The sequence below is a fragment of the Lonchura striata genome, chromosome 1, assembly GCF_050655825.1.
Source record: "Lonchura striata isolate lonStrDom1 chromosome 1, ASM5065582v1, whole genome shotgun sequence".
In the NCBI taxonomy this organism is placed as follows: domain Eukaryota; kingdom Metazoa; phylum Chordata; class Aves; order Passeriformes; family Estrildidae; genus Lonchura; species Lonchura striata.
This window is the reverse complement of record NC_140703.1, coordinates 109,329,177-109,354,693: the sequence shown is the minus strand read 5'-3', so window position 1 is coordinate 109,354,693 and position 25,517 is coordinate 109,329,177. Positions and strand designations below refer to the sequence as shown.

At 38.3% G+C, this 25,517-nt stretch overlaps 1 long non-coding RNA gene across 1 annotated transcript; it reads left to right on the top strand.

Moving 5' to 3' along the window:
- Nucleotides 1-703: 703 nt before the first annotated feature.
- LOC110483259 (uncharacterized) lies at nucleotides 704-23,865 on the top strand. Its single transcript, XR_002467539.4, has 3 exons — nucleotides 704-822; nucleotides 1,997-2,019; nucleotides 21,894-23,865. It is a non-coding gene; the product is annotated as an uncharacterized LOC110483259 (long non-coding RNA).
- Nucleotides 23,866-25,517: the final 1,652 nt, after the last annotated feature.

The window sequence follows — 25,517 nt, the reverse complement described above, 5'->3', positions numbered from 1 at the left end:
ACCAGATGATTTTTTATTCTTCTCAGAGTGACTGAGACATTCCCACAGGATACACTTTCCCTCTTCTGAGAATTTCTGTGCATTTATACGAGGAATACTTGTCCAACAGACAGCAGCCCTGCAAGCTTGTGCATCAGACCACTGAAAGGAACGGGTTAATCTTGTGAGCCCGCAAGGTCCCCGCGTCCCCAGGGAAGTCAAACTCGCGCGACAACCCTGAAGAGCTGCAGAACAAGCATCATTCCCTCTTGGCATCCAAAAAAAAGGAACCTCCCCTTAAGGGAGATAGCTGTGCGTGAGCCGAGACCCGCTGTGCGACCCCCCGGCTGCCTCCCTCGGGCTCTGTGGGCACCCAAAGGCCGCCGGAGGAGGCAGCGGGTCCCGCCGCTCCCTGCCCGGGATGTCGCTCCAGCCCCGCGCGCATCTCCCGCAAGGTGGAGCAAGAAGCCAGGATTAGACTTTCCCGATTCCCCCGGGGTTTGGTGCTTTTTGGGTGCTCCTTTTCTTGATTTTCTTTTATTTTATTGATGGTGTCGTCGTCGTGTCGTGTGTCACTCACTCCCCCCACCCGCTACCCCCCACCGCCGCCCTTAATTTTGACTTTTTCTCAAGCCGGGTGTTCAGGGCGATGCTGAGGCGAAAGGAGAGGCCGGGATTTACTTCTTTAGCCGCCCCCGAGAGCGGGTGATGCTCTCTGCAGTTTGCAGCCTGTCAGCGATAGAGGGTGGCGGGAGGGGGAGGAGGTAGGGAACACAATGAGCTGCATAAATCCTGCGTGCGCACCGATTACAGCAGGAAAAGAAAATTTAAAAATTTAAAAAGGTAGGTCACTCTTTTTGCATTAGGGGGGAAAAGAGAGGTTGGAGAATCTATTCCTATACACAGAAGCATAAAATTCACATTAACATCTCATTAAGTCTTGATGCACTTAGGGACTGATCCAAAGACCATCAAACTCAATGGGAGACTTTCCATTGCCTTCAAATGGGATTTGGATCATGCTGTTAGAGATTGACAAAAGCCCATATTAACAAAACAAAACAAAAAAAATTCTGACATTACCTAAAAGGCTATAAAAGCATTTCCATTCCTTTTTCTGGGAAATCCCTTTTACAGCTGCTCAAATGTAATCACAGCAGCCACCTTCCTGGTGAAGCTTCCAGTTAGAATAACATCAACATGGCTCAGGGACGATGCAAATGATGCCACTATTTCACCAAAACTGAAATGGAACTTTCTTTTTTGATCATAACAAATTATCCATAATAGAAGAGGTAAACCTGCAGTGTTCAGAGGTTAATTTAAGTGCTATGTAAATACCATTTTAAAAGGGGGAGAGATAAAAACAACTGAAATCTAGATCAGGAAAACCATATGCTGGTCATGATAATGCTTTACACAGGGCTGGTGCCCTAATGTGAACTAAAATAACTGAAATGAACAGAAAAAGTACTAAAGTAGACTTTATATGATCAGAACCAAACCAGTTTGTTGTGCATAGTGCATTTAGAGAACTCAGTACATGATATCATCAGTAATGACTGTTTTCATGTGTGGAGATAAATAGTAGTACATTAAAAAAAAATTAAATTAGCTGCCTTGGGCAGCTTCAAGTTCCTTGAGCTTCTCTTACTCTTTTAAAATGCTGCTTCTAGCAGAGACAGTCTGGAGCTCCAGCTCTGATTAGTTTTTTTGTTCAGATGGCCTTAGCTGTGACTGTGTTACTTGGCTGATGACAGAGGTGGGCTGAAAATTTCTTGTACAGGTTTCAAAAGAAAAAAAGGCATGAAATAACAAATGTCTAAAAACTTTTGTCCTAAGTATTTAAAAGTTGAAACTGACATGTCAAATTGGATGGGTAGAATGCTATAGAAGATTTGGAAGACTTTCTTAGTTTTACTTCCACTGTGATGTTTTAAATCTTCTTCTCCTCTTTGTTATCTCCTTTGCTTGTTTCTCTGCTGAACATCACCTTCCTGTTGCCTGGACCAAACAGTGGGGAGAGAGCTACATCCTCAGGTATCTCCATGTCTGGCAAACAACCTTCTTGTTCCTCATGTCTCTTAGAACCTAAACTAAATACTTCAGTTTTAGCCATCTCTGAAGTTGCAACTCTTAAAATATTGCCAAAAACTAAATTTCACAAGAGAAGGAAGGAAGTTGTAGGTATTGCCTAAAATTTTAAAAATGTGTCTAATTACTACATGCAACAGTTATGGCAGATCCTAATGTTAACATTGAAGTTAGGTGGCAAATGAGAAAGGAATTCCCCTAAAGAGTCATGTAGCTGCACTGATTTAATTTTCATTTTTATTCTCCTATCCCACTCTAACATCCATTTCCATTTTCCTCATTTTCTTCTTCAAAATATATATAACCTTACCATCTTCTCCCTCTTCAACTTTGATTTTTTACCTTCATACAGAATGAAATAGTCTTGTAACAATAAAATATATATTGAAACACACATTAAAATACTATTCAGTGCATATTAAAAAACAATGCACTGGTTTGAGTATCATTTCGTGCTACCAGAGATCAGAAATCTGGCCCTTGGTAAGTACTTTGGAATAACTGCCAGGAGCTATTAATCTTGTACAATGTCCCCATACATTCTAACAGAAAAGTGATGCCAGGGAAAAAGCTTGAACTGGCATCTGTGTCTGGGATTGTATTTTCACCTGTCAGTCTTTTCTGATTGCATATTATCTCAGCTTTCTTAATCTCATTTCACTCCTCCTTCAGTCAAAGGGGGTGTGCCATCAATTGCAGCAAGAGCAAAGTGTTTTGCAAATGTTTCTTCCTTTTACTTCCTTCCTCCCCTGCTGAAAGTCAGTAAACAAAGTGAAGGAACTAACAGAAGCACTATTTCTTTGCTTATGGATAAACCATCGATTTTGGTATTGTAGCCCTGCAATTGTGTCAGCCCTGGAAAACAAAGCAGGGAGCATCTGAAGTGTCAGGCACCTCTTTGAAGCACAGCTTCCACTTCCACGCAGTGTTCTCACTGCAGCTGCTGAAGCACTGGGAGCTCCCGGCTGCTAGCCCAGCACCAAACCCCTGCCAAAACCACTGCCTGCACTCCCAGCCCTGCCTGGCCCTGGCTGGGGGGAAGCAGAGCTGGAAGCTGCAACATCCACAGAGGATAAGCAGACATGCTTTTTATTTGTCATCACCCAAGGAGGCCCAGTGTTTAAGTGGAGATTTCTGTGGAGAACACTTGAGGATTTAGGTGTTGAGTGCCCGTGTGGAAGCTGAAATCCTTTTGTGAATCTGGGCATTGGTTAGAAGCTAGCTAAAGTTTATACTGTGTTTTTAAACCATGGCTTTATTTTCCATTAGTCTGTGAGGAGCTTACCTTTACTTTCAAAATTCCAGGATGAATTGTTTAGAGATATCAAGCTTTTCTCTAGATTTTTAGGTCCCTGACAGACAGCTACTTTAAGAAGAAAAATGAATGAAAATGCTACAGCATCCAAATTCATTCTCTTAAAATAATAGGACATTTCTGTTGGTGGTAGGTAAATCAGAAAACTGGTCATTTAACTGCATGCCCAGTCTTTTAATCTACAAATTGAATGATTTGCAAGGAAAACCCAAACCAAAAAAACCCACAACATTTTAAATGCTGCTCTTTCTCTCTTCTGTGGCCATCCAAGCACATGATGGGCTTTCACAACAGTGGTAATATTAAATGAGAAATTAATTACTTAGATAGGGTGATGATGACATGTTCTCCATGGCTGTGGCCATTTTCTCTCAAAACACAATGAACATGCAAATGAAGCCCTGATAATGCCAGCTGTTGTCTTTACTTAATGTGAAGCACTATTAGTGAGTCACCCAAGCCTCTTGTAATTATGTTCAGTTTCTGGTTGTGCTGGCAAACATACAGGGTTTCCAAATAACAGTGTCTAAATTTCACACCTTGAGAGGTAAATCTATGCCTTAAATAGTTAAGTAGTAAGTATTGCTTGCTTCAATTAATGTTTTACAGTTCTACTCTGCCTATGGATGCCAGATAATGGATACTTAACCAGATCCTCAAATACTTTTCTGGGAGAGATAAATACCATTATTATCCAGAGCAGTGTAGAAAGGAGAGGTGATCTTTCTAAATCCATTCATTGAGACAATTTACCTTGAGAGGCCTGATAATTCAGTTATAAACACACAAAGGCAGACTGGCCAACATCCAGAGATTTTTTTTCTTTTAAAGCTACTTTAAAAAAAATATTATGATGACTTAACAATATTTTTTTTCTACTTGACTAATAGTTTCTGAGCATTATGAATATTCATTATTATTTGACTTGAAGACCTAGAAATTCCCACTCTTTTAAATTTCAGCTGATAATCATGCAGTTTGACAAACCAATTCTCAAATCTGTAGATAGATCAGGAACATTACAAAACGTTGGAAATAGCTATTATACTTGTATAGGCTTTGAGTCTTTTTTCCCATAAAAACCAGCAAATTAAATTCTGTAGTGATCAATGAATTAAACCTAATAAGCTGCCTTCAGATTTAATGCATGTGAAATTTTTAGTCTCAGCTGACGAAGATAGGAGGTAGGGTGAGTGGGTGCAAAGTGCTGTGGGCTGCTAAGAAATTCTTAGTGTCATGATGAAAACCCTACTGCTTTAGCAGTGGGTCAAATAACTGTATCACATATGACTCAACAGCACTTAAAACCACTCAAATAATAATAAAGTGGGTTTTTTTTTCAATTTTCATTAACATATATTGATATAATTTCCTATATCAATATTTATTTTGACATATGAAACATATAATCCCATTAATTAATCAAGATATATTTTATTAATTTGAAAAATAATGCAAATTACTTACAGATGCTTACATGCAGGCCCAAACACAGCTTTTCCTCAGACTGATTTAGCTGTTTATAGGTAGTTTATTGGGCAAATGGTTTTCCTGTGCTTTCAAGTGTGCCTGTTAATGTGAATAAGTGTGTTGAATATATCACTTTATTGTGTGGTTTTTGTAGAGGGGGACTGAAAACCCACCCACTCCTTTATATTGCCAGACTTTAGTGCTTTTCAAAAATACAAAGTGTTTTCAAACACAGGGATTAATAGGAAGGCATGGATGAAACTAATGTTTCAAACCAGTTTGTTATCATGTAATTATAGGATCACTTGGGTTAGAAGGTGCCTTAAAGACCACCTCATTCCAGCCCCACTGCTGTGGACAGGGACATCTTCCACTAAACCAGGTTACTCAAATCCCCATCCAACCTGGCCTTGAACACTTCCATGGGTGGGGCAGCCACAGATTCTCTGTTCTTGTGCCTCACCACCCTCACAGTGGAGAATTTCTTCCTAATATTTAATCTAAACACTCTCTCCTTTAGTTTAAAACCATTACCCCCTGTCCTGTATGATGATATTATTCATTATTATATAATAAGACTGTTCATTTTGACTTGGGTAATTTCACTTAATTCCATGAGCATCCTTCAAGTAATGAGGAGCTGCTCTTGACAGAGGCAAAGTATCTTGGGGAGCAAAATGATTAATGACCCTTCTCTGCAGTTCTCTTTCAAGAGAGTACTGAGAGGTCCAGTTCAGTGGTTTCAGACAAGGCACCAGGGTAACACTGGAGCAGGGATGGGTGGGCATTAATCCCCCCAAATGAGTGGTTGCATATCCTACCCCTCCCACTATCAACCAGAGGAACGAGCATCACCTTTCATTAATTTTAGTTCCTTTTTTTCTCTAATGAGATGAGGAGGGATGAGCATCACCTTTCATTAATTTTAGTTCCTTTTTTTCTCTAATGAGATGAGGAGCTTTTGCTTCTATCTTTGTGTCTGCCCTTCAAGAGCACAATGCAAGTGCTGGAAAGCCTCAAGGCAGGTCTGAGGTGCTCAGTGCCCGCTTGGTTCTGCTTGCTCCAGTGAGCTGAAGGTACAGCTTCTCTCAAGTGGAACACTGGCCTTTCTCCAACAGCCTTAGTCAATAAATAGGTGAGAATCCTTGAAGAGAGGATATGTAATTTTAAAACCTCAGCCAGTTGCATAGTTTGTGTTCGTGCTCAAGAAGGCATCGGATGAGCTGACTTGAAGTATGAAGGCCTAAAACAGGTTGGGAGAGGTGGGAAAAAGAAAATTCTTTATTTAGAATCTTTACAAGATTCTGTTGAGAATCTCTACAGTCTCTTCATCTGTAAACTAAATATGGCAAATTTGACATCTCTAATAAAAATAATGTAATGATTAGTTCAGATAATCAGATCTAGGTTGTTGCCAGGGAAATATCCTGGTACAAATGTATCTGGGCAGTCCATTGCCAGCATAACTATGTGTGCATGTACTTTTAGGTTCTACCATTCCCTGTGCCAAAATGTGTCCTTGCTCTGACACATAACTGATTTCCTTTAAATGCAAGGATTCCAATTAGCATTAATTGCTGCTGTTGCCTTGCTGACACCATGTAACACCATGGTGGGAGGAGAGCATGTTAGTCACAATTGTTCTGTGGACAGGAAAGCTGAAGCCTAAGACAGATTGTTAATGGAAAAAGAGCTAGGCACACTTTTTCTGTTGACTTCCCTTTGGATTTTCTCTTGTTTGATTGTTTTGTTCTGCATGGCAGAAGAGAAAGGTCACCAACACTGCTGTTAAGAATAAATTATCTTCACTATTTATTCAAATATTCTAAAATATATGTTGATTTAATAAGAGGACATATGAGAGACAATGTGAGCACCTTTTTCATTAGAAAAAAAGCTGATACTGTTTATGACAAGTACCTGAACTAAACTATTTTCACAGCAAAGGAGAATTTCTTCTTAGTCTGTATTTTAATGGAGGCCAAACTGGGTGGTTCTGCTCTAAGAAAGTGACTAAGGTGTTAATATGCCTATGGTAGAGAACTGAGGAATATTTATCCATTAATTTTTGGCCTTAATTGAATTGAATGCATGCAAATAGATGAGTGAAACAACAGAATAAAGGAAACACAAGATCCCTTAGAAATGCCATAAAATAATGTAAAAGGAGTTTCTACAAAATATATGTCTTCTTCTGCTGATAGCAAGATTTCATATCCTTTGCAGCTTTTTTATGCTTCTTCAGTTTGAAAAATCTGAACTTTGAAGGTCTTGCAGCAAAAAACAAAACCAGTTCTGGCTAATCTTCATTAAAGTACTCTTAAGGAGCATCACTCATCATTAAGAAAAAAATTGATCTACAATTATGCCAATACGGCAAATTAAAGTGCACTTTGTGTTTTTGTATTTTATCAATTTATGGGATTCTGTTTTTTTAGTAAATTATCAGTAGGAAAAATTCCACAAAAATAATCCCATGAAAGTTAATCAGTGTTGCAAAAGATGTGTTAGTATTTTCCTAGCCAATAGCAGAGCACAAGACATAGCAAATACTTAAATAAAAAGTGCTGTTCTTCTTGAAAGAAATATTCTGTAAATTATCTAGTAATGTTATTACTGCAATGACATAGAAAATATTTCAAGTCTTTGGCTTGGGGGTATGTGTGGGAAGATGGGAAGACAGAGTAAGAATTCACATGTGCATTATTATAGTACTTGGAGAAAATTGTTAAAAGAAGACAAAGATAGGATTAAATCTTCTAGAGATGATTGTTGCTTTCCCCTACGGTCATAAATGTTTTGTACAGCTCTCCCTAACCTGAAGGGACAGTTGCTTCTACATAGAGTTAACAATTTGGTCTCTGGATCAAATTCAGCCTGACATAATTGGGTTCAGTTCCATTAGCTTCTGAAGAGTTTTGTTCACTCTCACAGACTTGGATTTGGATTTGAAGTCTTGGCAGTCACCCGGAAATGATGAAAACTGTTCTTTCATCATTTCTTGTGATCCAGCTTGTATAAATGAAAACACTGACAATGTGTGAAGAGGTCCTCAAAACTGAATTTCACTAGCAAGACATTTCTGTGATTGGTTACAAGCTTATTCATCTTTATAATGACTTATTCATGTGGTAATTAATTTTCAAGACCAAAAGATTCTAGATTTGATAGCCATATAAATTGCAGGAAATATGAATTTTTAAATGCACTTTTTCTAACATGTCACATGATCTTTTGAGTTAACACCACACTGACTACAAATTCTTCACAGAAGAAATACTGGAAGTTGCCAGTCAACATGCTGGCTTTGAAAGCATTTATCTATTTTTTTTCCACCCTATATAGTGATTAGCATGCAGATCCATCCAATTTTATAAATGTATTTTGTTTTTCCAACAGAAATGAACACAAGTATGAGTCTTAAATATTTTATGATGCATGATTCTAATGATGTGATATGAAGCTAATGACAGATTTTCCCTTTGTTAGTACAGAAAACTTCACATGTTCACCTGAAGAACATGAAGCTGGGTTAAGTTCAGAAGTGGAAGCACATTTTTTGTTTAAATTTGAAAAATCTAATAAAAAATAAATCCTTATGAGAATATGTGGCATGTGAGAGGAGAGTAACAATAATTACCAGATGGCAATTGCTTCTCTTTGAAGACTTTTCTTTTAGTATTTTTTGTCACCACTGTCTGCAAAAGTAGAGATTCAATATTTACCTTACATGTAAATAATAGTAATAACAGTAATAACAATTTATAGTAAGATTAAATAATGATTTCTGGTGGCCTAGTATTTCTAAGAAACTATCTCAGGAATACAAGAACTATGCAAAATCCTCTCTGAAATGGGTTGTCCACTAGAACAACAGGCAATTGCTCAGGTAGGGTAAAGCACAGTGCCATTTTCCCAGACACACACCATGAAGGAAATCAGACACTTTACTTTTCATTACCATTTAGTTAAATACTCAGTGAGCTGTTTTAATGACAAAAATGTGACAGGCAGAAAATAAGAAATTAAGTATGCCACAGATTCACCTTTCATTGCACTGAAAGAAATGTCATATTAAAAATGCTTTGCAAAACATGCAATATTTGTGACGTAGGTGAGCTGCAGATACTAATTTCCCCCTTTTTGTGTGCTTCAAATATAGAACTCTAAATGTAGAATTAATAAAGGAGGGGAAAAAATAAATATATTCTTGCTTACAATCAAAGGAACAATAATCTGATTAACTAATTGCATTAGGTTTTCAGATGCCTGAACAGCCTTTGAAGCTCATGTCCCATTGAAATGTGCAGTGTAAAAGTTCATCCCATTTTCAGTGCTGTTTTTGGCAGCCTTCAGCTAAAATGGGCTAAACATGGGAACATCACATCCTTTTAATATTAATCATGGCTCTATTTAAATATACAAAAAATTACTCAGACTGACAGTTTTCTTCATATTTCTGTATCTTAGTAAGTAGCCTGGTCTTAATCTTTGCAGCCTTCACAGGGGACAGGAAATACTCAACATATCTAAGACTTCATTAGCTTCATCAAAGGGTTTAATATCATGCTAAATACTCATCACCAGGACCTCAGATTTGAAAATGCTGACTTTTTCCCCCCAGTCCAGACTATAAATTTGTGTGAAATCAGTGAATTATTTGGAACTATGCCAAACACAAACATAGTTGCCAAATCTTGGTTTCATATTCTCATCAAACACAGAGAATTTGGAGAATTTAGGGAATAGATTAGTTGGAGAATTTTTGCAATTCACACAAGAAATATTTTCTCAGGGGTACAGAGATAGTGCATGGTTATATTTATACCCAGGATTTGTATCCTCTGGATGTGATCCATGAAAAGTGACACTGACCAGATCACCAAACTTAATAGCCAAGCTCAAGGTAAAACAAACCCTGCAGCAGTGACTTAAAAAAGGGGCTGAGTGTACCCTCAGCAAATCTGCAGGTGATGCAAAACTGGGAGGAGTGGTTGATGCAGAGATGGGTGTGCTGCTGTTCAGGGGGACCTCGGCAGGCTGAAGTGACCCTACAGGATCCTTAGGAAGACAAACAAAGGGAAATGCCAAGTCCTGCACGTGGGGTGGAATTGCAGCAAGCACCAGTGCAGCACCAGGCACCAGCACAGGTGGAGGGCTGACCAGCTGGGAAGCAACTCTGCAGAAAATGTCCCAGGGGACACCTAGCTGGACACGAGGCAGCAACGTGATCTTGCAGCAAAGCCCAACAGCACCTTGGGCTTCACAGGGCACCTGCAGGGCAAGAGAAATGATCCTTCCATGGATCTACTCAACCAGCACCAGAGGGGCATGGGCATGCTGGAGCGGGCCAGCAAGGTGCCCAGAGATGACTGAGGGGCTGAAGTACCTTTCAGGTGAGGGGAGATTGAGAGAGCTGGGAGTGCTCAGCATGGAGAAGGGAAGGCTTTGGGATCTTACCCGGGGTTGATGAGGGGATGTAACAGAGTCAGACTCTTCTCAGTGCATCTCAGCAAAGGCACAGCAGGCAATGGGCACAAAATGAAACGCAGGAAGTCTGAATATAAAAACCTTTTTCCTAAGAGAAAAATCAAGCACTGGATATCCTGAGATATTGTGGGATATCCACCATTGGAGATGTTAAAAACCCAACTAGACACTTAGGAAATATCTCCCGGTGACTCTGCTATAGGTAAGACCTATCTTTAAATAGCTGTGTGAATTGCCTGGGACACTTATGAGCATTATCTACAATACCTATGACTGAAATCTAAGGCAACTTATTATATTTTTATAGTTAGATTCACAAAAAAGTAGGTATGTGTGTGAATGTCCTAAAGGATGTATGATGCAGGGATGGACCACAGCAGTTTTTGAAAGATCAAAGCACATTCAGATAGGTAAAAGTAAATTTAGATGGATGAATGAGGGCAAGGATGTAATTATTGATAGCTATGCATGGGCACAAACAGGCAGGAGAGACTTTAATCTCCCTTTACAGCTTTGGATTATGAGAAATACTGGGTTAGAAGGCAATTTACTTTTGAAGGAGAAGTATAGAAATCAAAGTTTCTTTTTGGATCTCTTTCACAGGATTAACATTTAGATATCTATCCAACAAACACATCATTTTTGAGCTTTGCAAAGTGAATCAAAAGCCAAATAGAAAAGAATCGTGCTTTGCCCATAATAGCAAAAATTGCCTTGTTCAAATTCTTTTCAGCACCAGGATTCTTTCAAATAGCAGTAACTTTTATCAATATTAGTCCAAGAGAAAATTAGGTTTTGTTCTTTACATGTGGAATATGGTGTCTGTGCTAGGAGGCTGTATAAATTCTTTTAAAGAACATATTCTTCGGGATTCTCATGAGGAATCTTGTGAAAGGCTGATGTGTATTGTCTTTATCACAGTGTGCTTTGACAGTAAAATGAATATCTGTCTCAATTCATTTGCTGCTTTCAAAGGAAACTGATTTGCCAGTATTTCTGCTAGCTCATCACTCATTTAATCTATCTGTTTATAATTATTATTGTAATTAATTTATGAATTATTATTAGTAGTAGTTTATTTGTATTTAGAGATGGACATTCTGACAGTTTCTGTAATGACATCTGGCATATTCTCTGTCCCAGAGTGATCTGTTTGCTGAATTTACCATAGCTTTGCAGTCTGGCCTGACTGGTTTCTACAGCTGTATATCCCACTATGATATTTTGTGAACTTTATTGCTGTAGGATGACATGAAATGTGGCTGTTCCACTTGTAAACATTGCCATTTCTCTAATTCACTCAGCCTGAGGTCATGTGCACACTCTATTCATCCCCTGGGAGTAATCACAGACAGGGAAATAACCTCACAGGCACCTGCACTAGGAGACAAAATCTTGGAAATTGGTAGTAGAACTGGCCAATATAGATTCCTTACATCCAATTTTAGAAATTTGTTTTCCTAACCCATTTTTTCTGTCTTGAAATGTGAAGCAAATGTGGGCAATTTCTTCAGTTTCAGTAGTTCTATCACCTACGGAAATATTGAGACAGGAAATACCTTTGTTTTCTTTCTCTGTATGTCAGAAAAGGCTGACAGGTATTACTTGGGCAAAGGATCAGTGTTGAAGCTTATTACATACATCACCAAAAATTTCCTGCTTAAAAAAACTGAGTAGGGAACAATGAAATAACAAAATTTCAGGCATATGCTGTTGGGGGTGACAGGTACAGATCCTGTGAGAGGTCATGAGATTTTATTTCATGTAAGATGCACAGAAGAACCTGACAGGAGTTTCCAGCCCAAAGTGTTTTATGCCAATATGGGCAGGAAAGGTAAGTGAAGCTCAAGGACACAGCTCTCATTCTGCAGCACCACAGTTGAAGACAATCAGTGATATACTTGGTATTTCACAGCCATTTATTCCAGTGCAGACTGTGGTCTGCAACATCTCCTGGGTCCAACTGCCTCTTTTCTCATAACAAGACATAATCAAGGCTTCAGTGTAAATTAAACCAGAATATATTGTATTATATACATTCCCAGATGTATTATATATTCCCACACATGTACACATGCATACTAAATAATTTAAAAATGTTGATAATGATTGCTTCTCTAAGACAATGTTGATGTTCTAACATAGTTTTTTTAATTGTTCCTGTTAACGTGCCAGGAAAGTATATACCAAAAAAATAGGATGGAGGGCAAATAATTGCAGATTTGGTTGAACTTTCACAGTAAGGAACACTGAAGAGACTGAAGACATGTAGTTTACAAAAGAGATGGATGAAAGAAGCATGATAGATGTCTTCAAAATTACAAGTGATATAAAAAGAAAGCAAAAATAACTCCCTGATTCCTTCATCCCATTGGCTTTCTTTCCCTTCCACTGAGCAGTAGGCATGTGCCTTGCTCAGGCTCTGAGTGCTGCTGACTTTGAGTGATCAATCATACTGTCTCCTTTTTCCTCCTACTCTGATCTTTGAGGCTTTTGCCTCACTTGGTTTAAATCTTAAGCAGTTCTTCATGGAAGTTCCTTTGCAATGTGCCTAAACTGTGTAAGAATCCAAGAAAAAAATTGTTCAACTAATGTATTCCATTTGAAAGTTTAAAGCAATAATTTTTTTTTTCTTAAATGGTCCAGGCTCTTTAGTTTGTGCTGTTTCAGAGAGACAGCAGAAGCTGAAGAGATATTTCAACGATAACCAGGATATCTGAATTTGGATTGCTACAGAGGGACTGCTGAAACTGAAGCTGTGTGTTGCACTTCTTATCATGAGAACAAGCCGAGCTTTCATGACATCATTTTTTTATCTCCAGGTTATTTTGAGTGCTTTAATATCATTCACTAATGATGAAAATTAAAACAACAATTTATTTTTTCTTAAAGCTCAATTATAAAAAATCATATTAACTCCAAGAATTGAAAATAAAAGCTGGCTATAAAAAGGTGACATTTCATGAGGCTACAACACTATTTAAGGATCTTTCCAAGTGCATTAATCTTATTCCTTGACCTTTTAGTACAGACACCAACAATGTTTGTGACATTGTAAATACCACTAGAGCTGAAAGAAAATAAAAGTTTATGGTCTTCTACTGGTGAATAGTCCAATAGTTTTTCCACTATATTGTGGAGGTCTTTCTGTAGAGGTGAGACAGATAGCCACTGAGGGAATGTTTTTAAAATAATGTTTTTCTCATAACTCTCCCCTAAAGAAAATAAATTCTAAATACTTAAAATGGATTATTGTAAGTTATTTTGTGCTTAGAGTGCTTTCTTGCACATTTTTATGACACAAAGGTACAGTGTCAGTTGTACAGTAATTTCCTAGTGATTTTCAGAGGGACTGTATGAAAAAAAAATGTTGTTGAACATGATTTTGGATTGTTGAATTGAGTCTACATGCAGATTAGCTTTTGTGCTGGATTGTAATTGCCTTAAGCCAATTGTACAGTGAGTAATAGCTCAACAGGGAGTACTAGCTCAACATATTTACATAACCCTCTTGAAAAAAAAAAAAACAAACCAAAAAAACCAAACCACAAAACACCTTTATCTTTCTCAGGGATTGCCTGGTAAGATTTGCCTGACTCGCTTTTCTCTCAGGATTTTTTCTGCCAGTCACTGACTGAAAGCTGTGCCCCTGTAGTGCAATTCTGCCTGCTCAGACAGCACCCTGCAGCACCCAGGGGCTCTGGCAGCACACGGGCTGATCTCCCCTGGGTGGGTTTGTTTCTGCTCTCTGCTCTAAGCTGGGCTCACTCCCCAGCCACTGTTTTCAGCCCTGAACTCATGCCACTGATCACTTTTCAGTCATGATGACTCCTGCTGCTCGTGTTACAGGTTCTTTAATCCTCCTTCCTGGTGCATTCCTAATATTCCTGAGCAGATGAACATTTTTTGGGGCATGGAAGGTGTGTGCTGACTGAGAGCAGCCTTTGATCAATTCCCCTAGGAAAAAAAGCAGTGCTTGACTGGGAAGGGGATGCAGTTGCATTCTAGGGTTCATGGGCTGAAGGGACTTACAGGGAAAGGTGTGAAAATGAGAACAAACATCAGCCTTACTTGGATATTTGCACAATATTTTAAGGAAACCTGTTCTAGACATGACGGGAATTAAAAAAAAAAAAGGTGGAAAATATATCTGATTCTCTCCAATTTATATTCTGAAGCAAATAATAAAAGATCTGACATGGGAAGAAATTCTCGGGTGAGCAATTTTTCTCTTGCACTTTTTGAGCGTATGAGTGAGAATTTCTGTCTAAAGAAAAAAAGAAGTAAATAGATGATTTAAGAAAAGATGAACTAGAAAATTTAGTGATCTCCCAGGACGTTTTCCCAGAGAAACACACTGCTTTTTACTTTGCATGGAGTATACCTATACAACTTCTTTGAAATTTCTGTTCACTTCTCTGATACTTTTAGTGCATATGATATGCATCTAATTTTTTTTTTAATCAATGCCTGAGCTGTATTTATATGCAACAATTTCAAATCAAAAGACTGATGTTGTCATCCTATGTTTTTTTTCCCAAGGATACATCTGACACTTACATGACAATGCCAGTCTTTTTTCCATCTCTTCACTTTAAATGCCCCCAAAGTTATTAAGCTTCAAGTACATCCTAAGTGGATCCAGACCTTGAAAATTTTTATTTTTTAGTGATAGCTTATTATTATTTTAGTTGCACTTTTTTTTTCAGCTCTTAATATATTAGCCTTTTTTTCCCGAGAGCTGAAGATTACTATATATTCAAAATTAAACTGCTTTCCTAGCATTTCCCTAGTCATATTTCCTATTGGTTTGAGGCTTTTTCTCTTCTTGAGTGACAGTGAGTATAGTTTAGCTACACAACTATCTATAATAACCTGTTCTGAACAGAGAACTGTTCTCTTTGAAAATTAACATCCGCAGGCAATAATTCTATTTCATAAAATCGTAAGATAGAATATGTGACTTGAATTATAATGCTGGATTTAGGAGTTAAAAATATCCCTTCTTATTCATGTGGGTCCAAGGCACTGAACACATACCATATGAACTCTGAGCTGCATCTCTGTAATATTGATCATCTGAACTAATGCAAACCAAAATATCAAGAGATATACTGATTAGGATGCCCTTATTCTATTCTTACCTCAGTTCAAGCTCTGCTTCAATTATTTCTCAGAACTACTCAAGGAGTGAGATGACTGTAATGATACAGGCATTGCTCAGGAAGTTTATCTTTCAGTAAGAGAAAAGCAGCAAGCTCAGCTGTAAGAAAGGCCAAAGAGAACAGAAATCAATACTTTGGTGCTGCTTCTGGATTGTGCTAACCCTTCTGGTCCAGATTTCTTGCAAATTGTTCTGCTACCCTTGGAAAACTGGCATAAAGTGTTTGTCGCTCTTCCTCTTTCTCCCTTGACTTCTCAGGCCAGGTGCAACATAAATTTATTATCCACGTACAGATATTGACAACTTCACATCAAAATTAAACCATGACATTAAGATGTAGTGACTGATGAAACAAACTGATTGTGCCAGTAAAGAATTATCCCAAGTAAAGCAGTCTGTCAATCATAGCTTTCAAGTATTCATGGCACATGGAATAGATATGGATTTATGAGGAATATTCTTTTCCTCGTCTTGAAGACCCAGATTAAATTGTCACAGCATCCCTGCTGAAGCTGGTACAACACCCAATCTGAGGTTCACAAATCTCAGTAATTTCCAGATTACAGCTTTGTAAAAGCAATCCTTTGGCTCTCTAGTGGTAGTGCACAAAGGCCTCATTAGATAAATGTTTCTGCCAGCCAGTGTTTCTTGGAACTCTGGCCTGCAATGCTGTGCCAAACAATTTGATAAAAAATTCTACTCTTTGTTTAAATGACATTGTTCACTCAAAATCTGACATTTAAAAAAAAGTTCTTACAGATACTTTTTACCCCAATCTTCTTTTGACATTTCAACAATTGTATTCCTTTGCCATGTTAGCTTCTACCTCTTTTTTCTATCATCTGTCCCTTGTTTCTGTTGATTCTCAAAAACATGCTGATGTCAGAAAACAGTCAGTTCCTTATTTTCCTTATCCTTCTTTTTTCATTATTCTCAAATTCTTGATGGACATAGCTAATATGGTTCCCAGATAACCATTTTTTGTGCCATAGTTATACCACTCATTCTGAAAGGTACTGAGAAATATAAATGTTACATGTTTCAAACTATGTGGTGATGATCCCTACCTCTGACTAGTAAAAATGTTACATTTTATCTGTGTTTAGGGGGTTGTTTTCTGGTAACTGCCAAGGTTTTTCCTGACTGCGCAAACACTTGAAACTTTTGTGTGCTTTAACATTTGTCCAGCTGTAAAGAAGCAGAGATGGCTGCACCTTCCCCCGTGTGATACATTTTGTACATCAGTAAAAGTCATGCAGAAAACACATCAGGTATGGTATGGGACAGCACAATTTCAGAGATCACTGGTCAGTGCACCAGGAACATACAGAGGTCAGCTTGGAGAGCTGAGTAAGCTCAGGACACTGAAAAGCAGCCTGAATCTTTAATAAACACAAACTGTCAAAGCATCAGGTTTATGTTCAGTGTGAATGATGGCTTTATTGGGGAACTGAGCCCTCAATGACATCTTGGGGCATTGCTGATTTGAGATGAGAAGCATCACTTCTAAATCACTGAATGCTCATTTCCTCAAGTTCTGATCCATGCTGACTCCTTTAAGTTTATGAGATCACAACCCAATGTGACCTGGCTGCAGGCCAGTGAGCAGAATAGAGTTCCAGGTCTTTCTGACTGCAAATTGAATTACTCCTCTTGACGTTAAAGTCAAACCAAAGTCTCACCAGAACAGCACTGCTAAGGCAGTTCTAGTATGACATGTTGACATACGCCTGAAATTTGTTTCAAATACTAATTTTTTTTTGCTCTTGCTATGCAAATCCAGTACATGAATGTGAACAAACAATTCGGAATGCAAGCAGCATCACAAGCACTTTGGGATTAGGGAATTTTGAACTCCTGTTCTTCTACTGACTTCTATCTTCTTGTAAGTGTATCCTTGGCAATTTGCAGGATTCTTTTGAGACCCCTAAATACTAATAGCAATCTACTTAGAAAAATAAGTTCTGCACAGACAGTCCATCCCCTTGAATACCACCTTTTAATATTCACTATCCACTGTTTATGTTCAGCTTATATAGAAATCTTCTACCTTTCTGCCCGTAGATATTCTTTAATTATTTATCACTTAATATTGTGCCTCAGCTCTCAATTTCTGTGACAAGGAATCAATTTTTACTTTTTTTTTTTTTTCTTTGAGAATTAATTACTAATGTATCTTTGTTCTGGAGATGTAAGACACTCAACTAATTTGAAATTAAACAATTGAAGAAATGTCTGTCATGTACATGGTTGCCTAGCAAATACTATACTGTGGAGTTTGTGGGTTGCATGTTGTTAGTGACTTTGAAATATATACTTGCAGCCTGGGGATAAAGATGACAGTCAAGCCTGAGCCCAAGAGTAATCAGAAGGCCACCTGGAACTAATAGCATAAATGCAATCCTCTAACCAGCTAACCTCTTTTTACCTCATTGCTTGTCACAGTAGAACATCAAGTATAAGAAGAATAAAATGTAAAATATGTTGAAAAATAAGCATCCCAAGAATCTGGGTTATATATCTCTGTGCAGTTGACTACTTTCTTTGTCCAAATGTTCAAAGCATATTTTTGGCTTTGAGAGTGAGAAGAATGCATGGAGCTTTTTGTCTTAATTTTAGTTCCTTCTGTAACAACAGCAGCAACAACAACAACAAACAACGGCAGTAATATTGTGGTTAGATTGTGTCAGAAGAGATTGCTTCAACACAGAGAACAATGTGTTTCTCAAATGCAGTCTGAACAGAAAGAAATACTTCACTCAAGTATTATTTTTCAAGCATTCAATAATGGTTTCCATTGCTACATGCTTTGGTTTTAATGAATTGTAGTCTGAAACAAGCTTTTGCTCTTCATGGTTTTACATAAAATCTAGACGTAATTTTCTGCAGATAAGGACTCCACCCAATTTTAGCTTGAGGCAGTCAATATAGTATTAATTCTAGGGTATCTTCCTGTCAATAATTGTTTCCCTGGTCTTGCTGCCATTAAGAACCCTTTCCTGAACTTCAGGATGCTCTCTCTCTCTCTCTCTCTCTCTCTGTCCCCCTCACCTTTACTTTGTGGCATCATACAGCAAATTCTCTTTCCAAACAAGCAGGGGAAGGAGAGAACCCTTGTGAAGCAATACTGCCTCAAGAAGTAAAGTGGACACGAGCACACAGCAGCATTTCAGTAAGGCAAGCCCAGGAAGCTGGAACTGCACAGAGGTCCCACGGTGCCGGCACATCCGCGTGCTCCCCCCGGCTGCTGCTGACCAAGGCTCCAGGACACTGAAACTCACCCAGCCAAGGCTCTACGTTGTGCCAGGTTATTTCAGCGAGTGATAAAGGATGGAAGTACCACAGTGAGAGTGAGCCATTTGGGCCATTCCAGTCAAGGAGTCACCTCCAAGAACATATGAGAAGAGCCAGCCTGAAAACTTCATCCCTCCTGCTCGAGCCTGCAGTGCCCGCTCCAACACCGCTGTTCTGGGGAGGAAGTCCTTTTTGTCAGCTTTCTTTTGAATGTGGATGGTGTCACAGGATTGAACGCTTCTCGCGAGGATTTAGCAGCTTCTTTTGGCAGCACCCAAGCACTTAACAAAGCATTTTAAAATTAAGTAAAACAAATCCTTGCTTTCAATCCTCTGTGAGGATAGTCTAATTTCCAGAATTCAGGCATGACATAACTGAGATACATACAGTAACACAGTCATATAAATTCTGTTTAAAAACTCACAATGAGCTTTAACAAGGAAAAAAAAAATTAGCATTTTTACATGGCTCTAAGAAATTAAGTGGATAATTAAGTTAAAGAGAGCAAATTGTATTACAATGTTTTCCGTTGTGTGAGTTTTTATGTGGTGTATAGGAAGAAGTGTAGATTTAATTGCACAAATAAATCCTTAATGAATTCCATACTTTTTTTCTCTGGCTGTAAAATACAAGCTTTAATAACTCTATTACTTAATATTTTGCTTTTGAATAAATATTTTAAAATTTGTAAAATATATTTTACTTCAATTATTTTAGTTTTTCAGATTAACATGAGGGTTTTTTTCCAAGTCTGCTTATACTAATAAGCAGAAGAGTATAAAGAGTGAAGAATGAGGGTTGAAACCTTTAAAGCAAAGGGTTTGGAATTAAGTGCAGTATTTCAGAGTTCAGGTTGATAATCTGCAGAAACTAAAAAGAAAATCATCTCTATTTAGTGACTTTCAAAAGAATTTAAGGGTATTACTTGCCCACGGGAAGAAGTCTGAGGAGACATAAATCCACAAGTTGGCCATCAGTTATTCTGGATAAAGCTGTGTCAGCCTCAAGGAAAAGCCAAATAAGACTGTAGCTCTGGGGTCTGTTTGGTGCAGGCTGCTGAGGAGTGGCAGGAGGTGAAAAGTAGAATATGTGGGAGATACAGAATATACAGGATGTGTCTCAGCTCTGCTGTGACCTTGAAGGTCACCTCTGTCTGTGCTTTGTGTGACCACTGAGCCTATAAAGAGAAATCTTTTTCACACAACTCAGTCACAGAAGCCACAAGCAAAGCAACAGCATCACACAAAGGATCATCACCTATTTAATATTTCTGGTGCTCCTCTAACCCCTTCTGAGGAACTCACTGGCTTTGAGCTGAATTACTAATAAGCAGTTCTGGTAGACTTTTCAACTTGTGTTGTGCCCTACAACTCAAAGATCTGAATCCCATTCTATCTGGAAAAAAAAAAAAAAAAGGAAAAAAACAACCAAACAAACAAACAAACAAAAAAACCACAACCAAAAAAAACCCCAAACAAACCCACTTTCTATCCATTTCAAAAGACCTTTCTTCATTTTGCAGCTGGAACCAAACCCATTATTTGCACTTTAGTGATGTGTGTCACTTCAATCTGAGTTACCTTAGTTTGAAAGAAAACAGTAACTGACAACCAAGTTTTTAATTAAATGGGTCAATTCCATTGTACAAAATGCTATCTACAAACACATCTATTTTAGGCAACTTTTCCAATTTGAGCTTCCTTCCAGGAACTGTGAATGAAGAACTAATTTCTGTTTCAAGGAACCAATTATTCTGTTTGGTACTGAATTATGCTAAAAGGCACATGGCTATTTTCTCTTGAATTCAAGCAGCATGTCTAGCCAGTGGCGTATTTCTTGATAGCATATCTGGAGCAAGATTAAACAATCTTCCCATTCTCTTCTAGGCCTCAGCCAATTTCAATTCACCTTCCAGTGCAGTTAGATTAATGAAAAGTCAAATATCAAGCTAGAAATAAGTGTCTGTGTTTATTTACTTCTGCCATTGTAACTTCTGCCATGCACTGGGGTGGTTAAGAGCACCAGTCCTCTCACAAAGAGGCAGGTTTACAGGAGCTTCACAGGGGAGCAAAACCTTGAGGATATTCCATGAGTCTAAACAATTTATTCTTTACAGTGGCAGTAGTTATTTAACCCCAGACTCTGTCCATGTTTCTGAAGACACCATCTACCACCATCAAACACGTCCACCTTGTCTTCCCTGCTACCAGTGAAGCTCTGTGGGCTCCTGTTTGCAGCTCTCATCCCATCCCTGACATCTCATGGAAGTGCTTCAGAGTCAGAAGCACAAAATGCAAGGATAAATACATGGGAAAAAAGTAGCAAAATTTCTTCTAGGGGGAAAATTTTTTTCTGAGAACTCATCTTCTGGAACTAAAAATAGTTCATCCTGGGATGGACATGAGGATTTTCTGTACAATAAAATTAATAATGCAACCAAAGGGGGATGTTTTTATTTCATGTAGGGAAGCAGAGGGAAGTGTGGTAAGTCCTGTCTATAACCTTCTGAAAATGCTCTTTGATTTTTTAAAATTTTACATAAATCTCAGCAGGAACAGGTTCAGAGAAAGACTACAGCTATGACCACAATAACTGAATTCTTGTCTCATGGGATTAGAGCAAAATAATATGAGTACATTTTGCAAGTCAGAACAATTCAAAGGGAAGTTTTGAGGCTCACCAGAAGTAAGAAGATGTAGTTCAGCTGGAGGGAAGTGCTGTACAGAGAGCAATGAGCCCATAACTGGCAATGAACTCAGGCTGGGAATGCGTTCTGTCATCTGAGGGTAAAGAACCTTTTACTTTCTCTGTGCTAATAGTGAATAAACTTTATTTAGAGTGACTCACAGTTCTTTTATAAAAACAATACATAATGTGATTGTCTTGCAGTGGAAAAGGAGACAGGAAGTTACAGAGCAGAGCTTCTGTTTAGTCTTAAATTCCTTTGCTGCCTAATGACTTGTCTGTGTTATTTGTTTTCCAAAGTTAATACAAGTATTTCAAGCACTAGGCTGACCTGTTACTGGTATAGGAGATGTAGCAGACAATGCACAATTCCCTGCCTTAGTCTTTTTTCCTTTTCTTCAGCAGTGGACTACAACTTTATACAGAATTGCCACATTGAGTCTGACTCTGGTTTCAAGAAGAGATGAATTTTTATGAAGGGAAAGGACAGGTGAATGCCACTGTTTTCCCCAAGAGGCACCTCTCCTGCAAAGCCTACAGAGTTCTTTGCTCCCACATGAGGATGGCTGCTTGAAAAGGAAACCTCTCTGCTTCTCTGGGCAATGAATACTTCCACATCCTTCACCAGAAAAAAAACACTGTATTTGTGTGAAACAAATCCATGTAAGAAAAGGAAGTCCTGAGAGACTCAGAACCATCAAGATCAGGAGGAGTTTTCTTTGCAATTGTTCAATTCTAGGATTGTTTAATGTGGGTGCCAAGGGGGAAAAAAAAGAAAATAATAGCTTGATGATCATTAAAGAATACAATAGATAGTGGAGTTAGTTAGGAAAAAAATCATATAAGCATACATAATCACAACTACTTCTTTCTATATGTCAATCTCTGAGAATGGTGCATCTCCACCTCTCAATGAACATATTATTTGAGCTGTCGCTGCACTGAATAGAAATTTTGAGCAAGGTGTCAAAGCACAGTGTTGAAAAATCTATTTTGCAACTGAGAAGGAATGATTTCTGTAGATGTACAGTAAAAAATTATTCTTCAGTCAATTGACACACAACCTCACTTCCAAAACACTGTAGTAGAAACCATGTATTGTTACAGGTAAAGGAATTCCTGTTCTGTACCACAATTTTCCTTCATTGAACATTAATTGAGAAAAATATGTATAATTATGACTATATGTGCACAGAAACACAGAAGAGAAGGACTACAGTATTTTAGAACAGAGGTAATTTTCTTCCTCCAATAAACTGTCTGAGGCACATGATCAAAACTGGTGGCATTCCATAGAAAATACTCTAAAAAAATGCAGATTATGTCTATAAAAAACACATTTTGCCAGCAGGTCAAAACATATCATACTACTGACTTTCAAAGCTCCATTACTGTCAAATAGATATTGAAACATGCTAAAAGCATTGTCCTGACTGGTTCCCTGTGCAGAGCTTAGCCTAAAGTTTATTGCTCAGGTAGAAGAGAAAGACCAAGCACAAAGCGTAGGATGTGAATATTACTTTTCTCCCTCTCTTGAGCCAGACAGAAAGATCAAATTCTTTTATTTACAATAAATGAGGTTCAACACAGACAGTGACTTCTCTCTTTGTGCATAGATTTTTCTGCTTCTGTCACCAAGCAGAATGTGGCAGGGCTGAACATCTGCAGGAAAGGAATTTTCAAATTGTAAGAAAGAGTACATTCAGTCCCAGCAGTCTTTAATGTCACACATCTCTGGCTTGACTGGTCAGGATTGTTTTATGTCCCAGCAGTTTTCAGGAAATACCAGGTCAGACCTTACTGCAGCTTCCATTTGCACTGACAAACTCCTCACAGGACATAACCTGATTTCTGTGCAGTAAGAAGTAAAATAAACTGCATCTGGACCAAGGTAGTAGGTGTGTTGTCAGTTTATTTAAAACTAACCTTTAGCCCTTGGCAGGAGTTTCTCAGGCTTTGAGGAGTTATATCAGGAATGGACTTCTATAAAGCAAAAGGGAAAGTAATTTAGAAATATGGCAGTGTCATGGTGCTGGCCAGGTCCTGAAGCCACAACTGCATTTGGAATAGTGTGCCCTGAATTAACAAACTCTCTGGTAGCTGGGCTGTTGAAGGTGATTAACAGCTGCTTTAGGCTGTCTGCTTCATTGGGGCATATGTGTGCTGAGGGGCTGCTGAAGTGATGTAGGAGAATAAATACAGTCTCTGAGACTGAGGAAGAAAACATCCTCTATTGTATTTTAAGGGAACCTGAAATTCATGTAACATTTTGATCAATTACTTTTAACGTGCTTCAAAAGAATTAAAATGCCTACCCTTTAAAATGGTCTTTAGTGTGACAAATCTAATGACATGGCAATAAACCAGAAAATTGTGACTTTGTTGTTCTGCTGTTTTATTGTTCAGCAGAGAAAATGCTGATGAGCACAAGAAGGTATAAAAGAGACTGAAGAATCTTGGCTGAGCCTCCATTCATAAAGCTTTATTGAAATACAAACATGTCATGGAAGTACAAAGCCAGCTAAAAACTCACAGCTAAATCAGGTAGACTGAGACAAAGTCATTTCAGTGGATATTACCTAGCACTGCTAACTTACATGGCTAAGAATTAGAGTTTCAGTTCACCTGCACAGAGAAGTTAACTGCTTTCCTCTCTTACTGGAGGCCTGTCAGCCATGCAATGAAAATTAATTGAACTCCCAAGATTCCTAAAGACAGCTTCTCTGGTTTTGTTCTTTTCCTCATTTACTCTTCAATAAAAGTAAGGCTGAAACTGGGCAGGGGGAATTGGTTGTTAGCAAATGGTTTTTGTTCAAGAATTTGTTTCTTAAAAGGTAGATTTCTATATTTTTTTCCTAATTTCTCTTCTTTCAATGTAAGGTGCTGACATCTGTTACTCCTGTCTTAGACTTAAAAAAAAAACAAAACCCAAAACTATTATTTTGTAAAGAGTTTTCATGCACTGTAATTTTCACTTAAGCATTCAGCTTGTTATAAAAGATTGAATTATACTGTCAGGAAACTGAAATTACTCCTTTTTTTTCTTAAAAATGCAGACAGACTCAAGCTAAACATATTTTAGGGAAAATGCCTTCTCTTTCTTCTTTTGTCCAGTTTGATCCTGTAGGTCAGAACTGCTGTAAATTTCTCTTTGAAAATTATTTTCTCATCTTTAATTATAAAAATATGTGCACATATTAGCCAACCGAGATAGAAATATAATCTTTGTAAATCCACAGCCTGCCCTATTTTGTTCTGAAATCTAATCCAAAAAGCCTCAACTCATTCATCCCATTGTACACGGGATAAACTCCTGCAATTCCTGTGTTTTTGCAAGAAGTCCCTTTTGCCATATTTGTTTATTTGTTTGTTCTGCTATTATTTAATTTCAAAGGATGAGAAATCATTAGCACAAAGGACTTAAATAGTTCCCTCTTGGTGTGGGGAAATGTGTCTTGCAAGAGGCAGCGGCTGTTCAGTGTCAAGGCACAGCTGGAGCTCAGCCACAGCGCGATGCAAATTTCTGTTTGACACTGAACATCTCCTGGGACAGAACCAAAACCAAACTGTGAGCACTGTGTGAGTGAAAGAACATTGTAGTGGGAATCTTCATCAGGGCTGACACTGTCCCTGGGATGTAGGGAGCAGCAGAGGAATGTGCTTCACCCTCTGGATATGTCCATAGGAAAAAGAATTTTTGGCTCACTGTACCTCAGCCTGGAAGCTCACGACCTTCTATTTGACTGCCTATCTGTTTGCTTGTGGTTTTTATCACAATATTTGGGAAATTGTGTGCCTGCTGGAACCCCAGTGAGGTAACACAGCCAGCTGAAAACACACTGGGGCTTCCTTTTGCCAAAGGAAACAGCCTTCCTGGGAACTGGCCTGGGTGTGTTACAGGAAAGCTTGCCTTGCTTTCACAGCCTAGAAAGAAGAACACTGCTTAAGACTTTTGGGATGGAAATTGTTGCAGTAATTCATAAAGTGTACATTTCTTGACCCCATATGGCATAAATTAAATGCATA